Here is a 12,915-nt window from a genome sequence, read left to right on the forward strand (position 1 = left end):
TCCTCAACAGTAAAAGCCAGCAACAGCTTTCTGACCTCTCACATCTCATGTAGGAGCAATCCCCAGATCTATTCAGTTTTGGAACAAATTTTGCCACCAAATTGCAAAGGTGGGGTCCAGAAAGCACCTTTCCTTGGGAAAGGAAACACCTATTCCTCGTGTTGGTGCTGCAGGTGATCACCTGCCTAGTGGTGGTAAAGGCCAGCAAGACTTTTCTGTCCTGGCACCTTTTGTGTGTGAGCAATCCTCAGATGTCTTCAGTATTGGAGATGGTATCATAAATTTTGGTGATGGGCCCCTGAATGGGAATGACAGTGCTTTTCCATGGAAAGGAAAGCAAGTAGCCCCTGTGTTCCAGGTGCAGATGATGGGCTGCCCAACAGGAGGCAAAGGCCAGCAAGACCTTTCTTTCTTGGAACCTGTTGCGTTGTAGCAATCCCTGGACATGTTCAACCTTGGAGCTGAGCTCCTGATGCCAAACTGGGATCTGCATGTGAATGTCACCACCTTTCCTTGAGAATGGAAGCATCTAGTTCTACTCTTGGTGCTGTGTATGATCGTCTGCCCAATGGAAGTAAAGGTCAGCAAGATTATTTATTTCAGGGTTGTGCAAGCCTGGGTGCTTGGTGATTTTCCAGAAGTCCAGCATGCTCCAGCAGACTTTGAGCAGCATTTTTTAGACACAGAAATTCAGAGTTAGTAACTTCCCAAGTACAGCCCCTCTGTTAGGATTGGTTAGTAGTTTCCATATAAGTTACATAACCCAGGAGTCTTTTTGACATGTAGGCATGATTTTTTAGTGTTACAATGAACATAGTTCACCTATAGGATACATGCACCTTGAGTACTTTGCCAGGTCAGCAGTGTAGACATAGACATATACCAGCATCTTGATTTACGACATCCTTAAAGCTTGTTAGTTACAGGATGTCCATGGGTAGAGGATGTTCCACTGACGGGGTCTCCTTTCTTGACCATTAGGCTTGAAAGTACACAAAGACCTTACACCAAAGAACATCCTAACTTAAGATAATCTTAACATATACCACATTTTGCAACAGTATGGGAGGCTCCAGGTCTGTGCTGGGGTTTGGTTTGGGAGGGGCAGAGGTGGCAGAGCTGTGCCTGCCTGCTGCTGTCAGCCATGTCCTGGGGGATGGTGGCTCTGCCCCGGGGCAGCAGGGAGATTGGCATGGAAGCAGCCATAGATCCCGTGGCTGAGGTTGGTAAGGCCATCCTGGCTGCCCCAAGCATCAATGTGAGCCTGTACAGGTATTAGCACTGGGATAGTACCAGGAGAAGATGGCAGAGTCCCTCACCCAGAGTCCCCCAGAGCCAGCACCTTGCTGCCAGGAGCCATCCCGCTGTCCCTGCTACATGCTCCTGCCAGGAGCCACCCTGCATGTCCCTGCCACATATTCCCTGCCAAGAGACATCCCACCTGTCCCTGTTGCGTGTTCCCTGCTCCTGGCTGCTGCTGGCACCAGCTTTCATGAGGCCTCAGAGTGAGCCTGAGCAGTGACCCGACGGGGTGAACCGAGCTGGCTTGTTTTGCCAGGTTAGACTGAATCTGGATCACATCCACATCACCTCACAAACTCAGTGCTGGTGCAGATGTGAGCAGCAGCAGCTGGGGCAGGGAGCAAGGCTGTGCTGTCGTCAGGAGCGCTGGCTTAGAGGGCTTGGGGAACTATAATATTGTCCTCCTCTCTTTCCCAGCACATTAACTGGGATGTCAGCATCTCAAGAGGGCAGTAGCAGCTGCTTTAATGGCCCTGAAACTTCACAGTAGTCCTTAGAAATCTTTCATATGTTCTTAAATATCAGGCCTCGGGGGACCAATGGAATCACCTGTCTGGACTTCCTATCCACAGGCATCCCAGATCCCTGTGCTTGCAGCAGGTCTTTCCCGAGATGTTCTGACTCCCCACAGCTATCTGCTGAAGGGGGTTTAACTGTGTCTGACAAGGTGTTTAGTGAACAAGTTGTTCTGACACGAGGCAGGATGTTGAACAATGCAGGGAACTGTGGGATCTCTGTTGGGGAAATGCTACATTTCATTTTGTTCTTGTGCCTGTGGCAAATTCCAGGCAGGAAGGTTAAAGCTGGTTTTGTTGCTTTCTATTGGCTAAGCTGCCCTTTGTGCACTACACTCAAAGCAATATTAAATACCATTGTTGACAGCAAATTTTTTATGGGAAGGTGATGGAGGGGAATGATAACACTTTTGTGAACCCTCTTTGCCATTAATAAGTTACAGCCATTAAAAATGACAATGTTCAAGAGGCCCTACAGTGTGTAGTCATGCAGAGAAAAGGCTCTTGCCACCAGCAGTCTCTCAGTGGCGTGACATGGTCTGTCCACCACAGTGGACACTTCCTGACTCAGAGCTGTGTCTGATAAATACTGACACTCACCTGGGTTTGTGTTAGTCCTACCTAATGATGCACAGAAGGATTCTGACACACTTCAGTTGGAGAAAGTTACTGTCCCACCTAAGATTCCTCTGCCTGTCACTGCTCCATGTAGCACCAAGTCCTTTCCTTGTCAGTCTGTCTGAACACAGCTCCCTGAGGGAGCAGAACAGCAAAGCCTCTGATGGGACATGAAGCCAGAACAGTTGGCTGTGGACCTGAATTTCAATTTCAGTTTCAGTTCTGATGGGATTCCCTCAGTCAGAGCACTGGCAATTTATTCCCCATTACATACCCTTTTGCTGTCCTTAAGCTCCTCCACTCAGCTCTGCTTAGTGGGCAGCTCCACAGCTACATGGATCTTATATCTGAGATAATGAATCTTTCATGTGGAAGATTCTCCTCTTCCTGGGAGATTGTCACCTGAGGCCACTAAAGAGGCTGAGAAACTTGCTGTCATCTGCTGAAACATGTTGGGGAACATCAGCAATGGCCTCAGATGTTCATGTGGCTGAACAGAAAAGAAGGATCAAAAAGGATATGATGATGTTTAATGTATATAATAAATGCTAAAATAAATTTCTTATTATTTATAATAATAACTCATTGATTAATACATTATATTTAATGGGCCTCCTGATTTGGCCTCAATCCTGTCTTCTCTCTTACTTGCAAACGTGCCTCTGAGTTTACCATTCCAAGAGGCTGGAGGGAGCAGCTCTTACAGGGAGGAGATAAGGGGCCACAAATCAAGGACTGGGAGAAAGCAGTCCAGAAGAGTTTAAGTGAAGGAGAAATGGAAAACAAAGACGGACAGAAGAACACCCTTCCTTGAAAGTGCTGACGCATGCAGTGGTAAGGCTGGATGTATGTGCATGCAGAGAGTGAGAGGAGACTCATCGGGCACCAGCACATGGAGACAGCAATGAGCACAGACTTCGAGTTTGGCGGGGGGCAGAGGCACTGAAGGGAGGGAGTGAGGAATTGCAGGATCCTATTGCTAACACACACATCTAAGCTGGAATCTCCAGGTTAAATCTTTCGTGGATTTTCCACTTTTCAGGCTTCAGACACAGGCACCTTTATGACCTCTCCTGGTAATTTTTACTTGCCCCAATTTCTCCTCTCCTGCAGGGATGATGTTCCATGCAGACCACTCTGCAATCAGACTGTGTCTAACTCACCAGGAAACCAATTTTTTGTGTGTTTTCGTAATTTAGGTATTTCTGTCCACTATCAAAAGACTTTCCATACACTACACAGAGATCCTTGGACTACTGTGGTCCTGAAATTACGCATTTAACCTCTCCCAGGCTGGTTCACTGGTCATTACTACAACTCTCTTTCCTTTTTTGTCCTAATTAACAAGGAATGATAAATAACTTTTAAATGAAGACATTTAAATATTTGATCTTCCTGTCCTCTTCATTCCCCATCAGCGTATAATTTTATTTTGAATGTTATCATAGCACATGCTTTTCCTGTTTTCACATGGAAAAGCAGACTGATCATTTTTATGCAGGCCTGTGCTTTTATATTCTAAAATGTTAACTATGCAGGTTAACTGACCATCTTGCAGTAAAGTCCCATAACAGCCTCTTGTATTTTTCTTTTCTTGGACATATAAGAATCAAAATCATCTTGATAAGGCAGTTGTTAGCCCAACATTTGCTGGGGGGAGCTCACTCCTTCTGAAAAACAAATAGAGCTTTAGACCAGGGCAAAAGTACAAATCTTCCAAATTCGATCTTTCCTCTGCTCATTCTCGAATTCCTGTCTAAGTAAAGATTTTAAATTGTAATAATTTCCCTTCTTGAACACCTGTTCCGGCTTCTGCAGAAGGAAAGTCAAAGGAATCTCATGGCCATGTGAGGAAAGAGGATCTGTCCATGTTACCAGGGACAAGCAGGGCTGGGACATTCTAGCTAACAAGAGGGAAAATAGTCCTTATGGGTATTCCAGGATACTGTGGAGATCATGATAAAGAGAAACCCAATAGAAAAAACTCAGTTCAAGTCCAACAGGTCTTATTAATTCTGGTTCTGTGCCAATAGTGCAGAAGTGCCAGCTGGCCCCCACAACTACATGAGTGTCTTTCCCAGTGCTCCAGGTTCTGAAAGGGCTTTGTATGTACCACTGGAGCCAGTGTGGATCTGGCACTGTATCCTGTCTCACGCACTCCTTTAGGACTGGAAGTGCAGATCAGTGATAACATATACCTTGGAGCACTGGTATATGTGGATTGACTTCTTCCAGAGCTTTCCTGGATGTGTCTGCACTGCTCTTAGCAGAACTCCGAGTTCCAGCAGTGTGGTGAGGGGCCATCTGACCACACGGGGAAACCTGGGTTCACTGGATTCCTGCCTCTGGCTGTCGCTGAAGGAAAAGGGCATTTCTAAGCTTGAACTGGTAGTTCATAAACAAATTTGTCATACTTCACTCTTGCAAAATTTTTCTCCTTTTCATATGGAGTAAATCTGAACACTTTGAGGCCAAGTCTACCCTTAGGAATACATTACAAACTGAAAAAGGACTTCTAATGGAAGTAAATTATATTTTAGCAATATAAAGGTGCTTAGTCCTCCCCACTCCGTTTGGGGTGTCAGTGTGCATATGTTTTTCTGTTGCCATTTCCAAGGAAAAATGCTATTTAAAAATAAGAAATTAAGATGTATTTTTCATTAAAAGTACAATCCTTACAATTCACTATGTACCTTGAAAGGTTTGGCAAGTATGGAGATCAGTTCCATGATCTGGAGGTACTAGAGGTGCAAAGCAGTCCTTGCTCTGGTCTCCAGAAGGGAGTTACCCCTCTTCTTGCACCAGTGCTGCAGGAGGAAAAGCAGACGTGAAGCAGAACAGGCGGCTCAGTGCTGCACCTCGCTGAGTTTGGTGAAGCCTGGCAAGCACAACCTGAACTCCATGGCTAAACTGTTCAGGGGGAGTAGAAATAGGACCTGGTTACTTTTTCCAGGCTTTTATATCCTAGTGGCTGCTGCTACTGTTAAATATGATAAACTCCTTTTTGTTCACGTTAGCTGGCCATCAATACTCCCTGTTTGCTGGGCAAGCCCAGGACGTTCCCCTCCCCACCTGTCAAACCTGGAGTGTGCTTTGGCACCCTGCCACTGCACAGTCTCAACGACTTGAGCAGAAACGAGACATCCCAGTACTTAAGCTGCCTCTGTTTCATGAGCTTTTCTTCCCATCTGTCTGCTTTCAGAAGAAGAAAGTGTTTGCTGGTCAGAGAGGTTTTCCACTTGCGCCTCCTTCAGCTTTCCATTACCTCTCCGAGGTTATATGGGGTGCAGGGCTATACACTGTACTGTACTATATGCAGAGGTGTTCAGACTTAATTTATTCCCTTCTCCTGGATAAAGATTATTGCAGCTGTGTGTTTTGGAAAACTATCAATGAAGGGAGTTCAGCTCATACAACACACTTTCAATAGGGTACTGTACTCTATATTTCCAGGTTCTGTTTTAATTACACTTGCATATTACCTTGGAGGAAGCTGAAATCTGGAAAATGTTTTCTCATATACCATGTCTTAAACCTTCCTGACCTTCTGTTTTATACCAAGTACTTTTATGTTTGTGATGAAAACCATATAATATGGGGCAAGGTCTGGCTATCCGGGATAATCTACCAGAGACACGCTGTCAGTCCTTCCTAGCAAAGACTGAGCAATTCTAACTGAGAAATGGCCCCACCATCCCTCACCCCACCACCTTCCAGCAGTCATTCCTTCTTCCCTCCCTTCACATGGTTCCCAACAAGAGCCCCACGCTGTGAATAGGGCATGCAGTGGCAGGGAGAAGCTTTTGCTGCTCTGAAGAATCTTGAGGGACTGAGCTACAGGATGGCTCATGCAGTGCCAGTGTACTGCCTGTATCCCAGAAGAACAAGGATAAGGCCCAGCCTCATTAGAAGGGCTGTGTCCAGCAGTGCACTCCTACAGCTTCTCGGAGGCTGGTGAGTCACAGCAGCCCAGGAGCCCTTGGGGTGCCTGAACAACTCCTCCTGGCCCAGGGGAGCCAATGTTGCTCTGGGGTGTCTGTACTGGCTGCACTGGGCACCACTGGAGAAAAAAACCAACCACCCAGTGTCCAAAATGTAAACCTCAAGACAGCTGGCACTGTGTTGGGAAAGCATGGCATTGGTGAGAACGCTGGCATGGCATGTGCCCTCTGCCAGGAATAAGTGGCTACAAGCATGTTACAAGCAGGTTGCAAGCAGGTTACAGAGGCGCCGTATGGACTCACAGCAGGAGGTGCAAACCTCCTCCAGCGATCTGAGAGCGTGTGCTTCCCAGGGCTGACAGCAGAACTAAATCTGTAGGAATCAGGCATCCGGTCCAGAGCAGCTGTCAAGCAAACTTTAAGTCCATGCCAAAGAGAGCACATCTTGATCTTCACATCCTTGGAATGTCTGGAGAATGTCCTGGGACAAAGGGTTTTAGCAAATATGTGTGAGCAGCAGAGGGTTTGTCAGTCCCCTGCCCAGCTCTTGAAGCCCAGCACCTCACCATTCCAGATGTACAGAATGCTGCCAGCATCCTTCTTCTACGACTTCTTGAGGAGCTTGCTCCTCCTAGGATGGAGGTGGGATGGTGGTGACCCCTCCAGCCTGGGACCCTGGGCTCTGCTCTGAAGCCTGACACTGACAGGGCTCATGAGGTTCCACCTTCACTTGTCCCAACACCTCACCCTAAAAAGCAAAGTAACTTTTACTTCATAATGAGTAACAGGAATTACATAAATCATGTCAAGCAGAGACTTTTTAGTGGCACCGAACTGGTTTTTAACTCAGCTGTAAACAAGGATTTTCAACTCTGAGGCAAGAACTTATAAAATGGAAAGCTTTTCATTAGAAAGCAGCGATTATGGAAAAGCAGGGTTGGTTATAATAGAAAGCTGATTCTGAACTCCTAACGTGATGCTGGAGCTGAGAGGGAAAGCTGATCCCCAGACTGTAAAGGTCAAAATCCAGTAAAAGTAGAAAGTTAGTAGTGCCTCTGTGGTGTTGATGAGACTGTTACTGCAACATTAAATGAGTTCTGGTGTTTACATACTAAAAGTATTTGGAGAAGTGAGAGCCTAAAGGAAAACCCCAAGAAAAAAAAATCTGGTAACTAAGGTACACAGTAAAAGCAGAACAAAGTCGATCAACCCCTTCCACAAAAAATAAGAGTAAAACATTCATCACAGTCTGCACAGGTAGAACAATGCCCATGGGAGTAAGTTTTTTCATGCAGCAGACAAAGAAGCCAATTCAGTAATTCAAAGTGGAAACTGGACAGTAAGTAGAAATAGCTGCTTATTAAAAAATGAAGTGCTAATATTCCCAGAATTAGCTTAGAGCTGAATGTGGTGAGCTTTTTAAAACTTTCGGTCTTTAAATCAATCCTGAATCTCTCTTTCCAAATATGTAATACCCAGCTATTACGTAGCGTCATTTAATTCCACAGAACTTTAAAAATAGGCTTTTAAAAAAAAATAGATGGGAAAAGAGGCACCACATCAGACTGCCATGCTCCTCTAACAGGACACTGGCCAACCCCTGGTAAGTCCTACTGGTTTGAGCCATGATGTCCCATTGTAGCAGTTTACTCTGAGTTTTGGGCTTCATATGGAAGAATGGTTTTGCCAAGTTAGACCATGGATCCCATGGAGCTCATCTCCTATAGGGAACAGCAGATCACTACAAAGAAAATAAAGACAGGACAAATGTGCAGCAAGGTTTTCTTGGCAGAGCTTTTGAACTTCCAGCTACCAGGGGCTTAGAAAGTCCCATGGACTCATTCATGGTCAGCAGCTTTTAATGGATTTTTCTTCCTTTTTTTTTTTTAAACATACATAAATTCTAGCATCCCATCCAGGGTGTGCTCAGGAGTTCTGCAGCTGGGCTACCCTGGGGGAATCAGTGTCTTTCTGCTTGCTTCAAGCCTGTCCTGAGCCACTATTCATTTGGTGCGCTGTGGTTCTTGTTTGAGAGAAAACTTGCTCCCAGTTCACATTCTTAGTCCTCACCACTTTTCCTTTTTGCCCCAGTCACCTTTCACGGAAGGGCTCCAGTCTAATTACTCCTCTCACAGAAGCTGTTCCAAACTTCCCGTCCTTCTTACTGCCCTTCTCCAGCTCTTTTGTATCCCGAAGTGTTTCAGAGTTGTGTCCAGTGGCTGCATATTGTTTTCTCATTTATTCTCTATTTCCCTCTCAGTCATTCCTAAAGTTGTATTTGCTTCTCTGATTTTTGTGAAAACGGAGCTGACACTTCAGGGACTCAGAAGGAAAATTTTTTACCTGGGGTAAGCAGAGCTCATCGGGCCAAATGATCCTCATTGTTCTTCTTGCCCTTATCACCTGTGAATTAAATTACCATCCTTCAAACACGTTATTAGATGCAGTATCAACAGCCCCAGAATTTGCTTATAATTGCCAGTTCAGAACAGCCACCCTTTAAAGTACTGAATTAAGCTCCTTTTCTCTTGAGACTCCCAAACCTCTGGAATTTCCCCAAAATCCTAAGATTTATTAAAAACCAGTAGGCTTATTGGTGCAGGTTGAATGTTTTAAAACACTGACAATGCCAGCACATGCTCGTCATCACTTTCTTATCTTACTGGCATGGGGAATATTTCATTACTGTTGCAAGAAGTGAATTATTTGTTATGGCTTTTTCTCTTACCAAAAATATTATAATGTCTTGGGAGACGGATAGTTCCACTGTGTTTTGAGATAAAGAGCAGGTCATTTTTCTAGAATTCCAAAGAATCAAATTGTGTTTAAAGTTTCTATGCCACTGAAAGATTCCATCTTGTATTTTCTTATATTTTCTGGAGTTTACTGATCAAATATTTTTATGCTCCTGCCAGTTGCTCAAGTCCTTTCTTTCTCTCCTCTCTCCTTCCTCACACTCAGTGTTTCTTGCCTGTCTATTGATTAATCCAGCAGCTGTTCTCACAATGCTCCTGAACTACCAGGCTGTCTGTAACCAGCTGTAACTTTCTTAGGTAACCTTACCTAAGAACACAGGAAGTAAAAGGAATCAGTAAAATGTGGAAGCATGTACTTTAAGTCCTTCCTCGAGGTCAGATCAGCTGTTCCCCTAAGGGTGTACAGGGGTAGGTGTCTGTCTCAGCCCCGCTTTGCAAGCTGTCCAGCTTCGTATTGTGGGGCACAGGCAGGCATGTGACTTTCCCAGTAGCAGTGGGAGGCATGGGGTGTTCCCCTCCTGGTGCCCCTAGCCAGGTAGAACTGCAGCAGGGAAAAGGAACTGGGCCCAAGCTCTCATCACCTTGGCAATAAAAAACCCCCAACAAACCCAGAGCCTCTTGTGTTTAACAGGAGCCTCTCTACTCCTTTTTTCCCTGGACAGTAAGATCCTCTCATGCCTGCATCTGAATCCCAGCAGGACAGAGGGACCCAAATACCAGTAGCTGTGCCCAGCCAGGAGGCTTGTTTGGGACGCTGTGCCTGGTGTCAGTCACCAGTACCTGCTCTGCACAGACACTTCAGCTTACTCTCCCAGGGCCTGGCTCTTCCCTCTTGCTCTGGGGGAAGCTGCTTACTTTAGTGCTCTGAATCAGCGGCTGGAGCCAAGGGCTGCTGTGAAAAGCACAAAAATGCCAAAGTTAAGCACTTTGTAAAGTCCAGAGCTACCTTTTAAGCCCAGGCTGCACATGGCTAGAGGAGAAGACGGACTGCTTGTGCCTGTGGCCCAGCAAAGGCATTTGTGATCCACCTGAAAGTCTCATAAATGAAAGTCCCTCATCATCCAGACTCAGGTTTCTAACCTCTGTTGGTTTGGACTCCCACAACAGCACATAGTCAGTGTTGTGGGAAAGTTACTGCTGTTCTTGGCTGTTCAATGCCACTGTCAGAAATTATTTGCCTCTGCTGAGCTTCTGAAATATTGCACCAGCAAAGGTGTGGCCAGCAGGACCGGGGCAGGGATCATCCTCCAGTGCTGGGCACCTTGAATCCTGGGACTAGTTCTGGGTCCCTCATGACAAGAAAGACATTGAGGGGCTGAAGTGTGTCCAGAGAATGGCAGTGGAGCTGGGGAAGGGTCTGGAGCACAGGTGTGAGGAGAAGAAGCTGAGAGAGCTGGGCGGGCTCAGCCTGGAGAAAAGGATACTGAGGAGAGAAGGAAATTGTCACCAGGTGGGGGTTGGTCTCTTCACCCAGGTGAACAAGTGGCAGGACAAGAGAAAACAGTCTCAAGTTATGCCAGGGGAGGTTTAGGTTGGATATTAAGGACAATTTTTTCATTGAAAGGGTGGTCAGTCATTGAACAGGCTGCCCATGGCAGTGGTGGAGTCACCATCCCTGGAGGTGTTCAAAAATGTGTGGATGTGGCACATAGGGACATGGGTTAGTGGTAAACCTGGCAATGTTTGGTTAAGGGTTGGACTCCATGATCTTGGAGGTCTTTTCCAACCTTGACAATTGTTTCATCCCATGATCCAGCAGCCTGCTCTTGCTCTAAGCCTTCAGCAGCTCCTGGGCTAGAGCTCTCAGTAAAGCTCTGGAAGCCACTAGCATGGGAAGGACAGGCAAGTGCTAAGAAAGAATTACTTGCACCAAGCCCTCAGAATAAGGGGTTTTTTTCCTGGTAGGTACATTGAGAGAATCACAGAATCATTTAGGTTGGAGAAAACCTCTGAGATCATTTAATCCTAAAACCAACCTTTGGCTGATCACCACCTTGTCAACTAGACCACAGCACTGAGTGTCACATCCAGTTGTTTCTTCAACACCTCCAGGAATGGTGACTCCACCACTGCCCTGGGCAGCCCCTGCCAACGCTTGACAACTTTTTCTGTGCAGAAATTCTTCCTGATGGCCAACCTGAACCTCCCCTGGCACACCTTGAGTCTGTGTCCTCTTGTCCTGGTGTTTGTTACCTGGGATATGTCTGTTCCACTGGCAGCATTGACACCCACCCAGCTCATGCATACTTGGAGGTACATCCGCTCTATAGCTGCTCCTGCATTTGCTCCACCTTATTATTCAGTTCTTTTACCCAGTCTCAGCCCCTGCTGTCGTCTCCTGCTGTGGGGGCTGCCTGTCTGCATCCCCCCGAGAGCCACTTGTCCCCAGGTCCTCTCTCCCAAGCCACATTCCCTTAGAGCTCCCTTAGAGCACCTCCTCCTGCTTCTCCCCTCACTGCCTTTAGCCCTTTATCCTCCCTAGCTGGGTTCCTGTAACCTGATCACCAATCCTATGAGTTAACGACCTCTTTGCCATCTGAAGTTTATGAGTCTTGTTTCACCTTTGCAGAAAAGAGAGCTGAAGGGAAGATATCTATCCCTTTCTCTCAGCATGGGGAGGACCCAAGTTGTGTTTCTCTTCTAGAATTTCTGGGGAAAGATTAATGTTTTGAAGGCATTTGCATGAGCAAACTCAAATGTGTCTGGTTTTATCAGTTAGAGGCTTATTTCTGACTTTTACACAATCAATGGCATTGTGTAAAAACAGGCAGATGGAAACCGGATGTGCAGAAGCAATACCTTCATTTTAATTCAATTTAATTAGTTTAATGGCATTTCTCTGGCAGTATGATGGGCAGAGGCTGATCAGCCTGGATTCCTGAATGGCAAAGTATGGCTTAAGATATTATATCAAAGAGATTCTAAGAGAAAAAACAGTGAAAAGAACATTTTCTGTCCCCTAGCAGAGGGTCAGCCAATTAATCACTGTTATTGTTGACTAAGTCATTTTTTCTTGACAGCTGTGCCCTTCAAAATGACATCAGGGGAAACTGAATCCATTTGCATTACTTCAGCTGGCCAAATCACTGCAGAAAGTTGAAACTAGTTCTGATAAAAAACAACCAGGAAAACAGGGACATCAGTGAACTCAGAATGACAGAATAAATGGGCTATTCTGAGCACTCAGCAAAGTGCATTTAGTGCTCCATATTTACTGTTTTTCAAAAAATGTTAAGATTATTGTTTATTGAATTTGTTGAGAAGCAATGAAATCTCCTGCAATTTTATTTTTAAATATCATTTTACTACCCAACAGCAATAGTAAATCCATAAAATAACACGATTGACCAGGACTATGGAGTAAAAAAAAATATTGTTTGCTTTGTACATTCTTATTAGTCTTGGCTAAGATGTTATAAAAGCAGTATCTTTTAACACCTTTTATTATACAAGGGTCAAGGGGTTTTTATGTTTTTTAAAGAAAGCTTCAAATAGCCCACATAGCGGGTTCCTGCATCTTTCATATGGCTGCTGTATAAACAAGCCCATTTTACACAGGAAATGACATAACCATGTAAAAGTGTACACGGAGTTTAGGCACATATTCAAACACTAATGGGAATGCATTGTTTTCAATGGCATACTTTTATGTTTACCTATTGAGCTTAGTACCCATATTTTAGCCAAACACAACAAAAATTATCCACACATACCTGTCTTATAGTGTACTGTTTATTTGAAATTTGGACCTTCACAAAGACTCTCATGGGACAGATAATGACC

Source organism: Corvus cornix, chromosome 20 (assembly GCF_000738735.6).
Source record: "Corvus cornix cornix isolate S_Up_H32 chromosome 20, ASM73873v5, whole genome shotgun sequence".
Taxonomy (NCBI): Eukaryota; Metazoa; Chordata; class Aves; order Passeriformes; family Corvidae; genus Corvus; species Corvus cornix.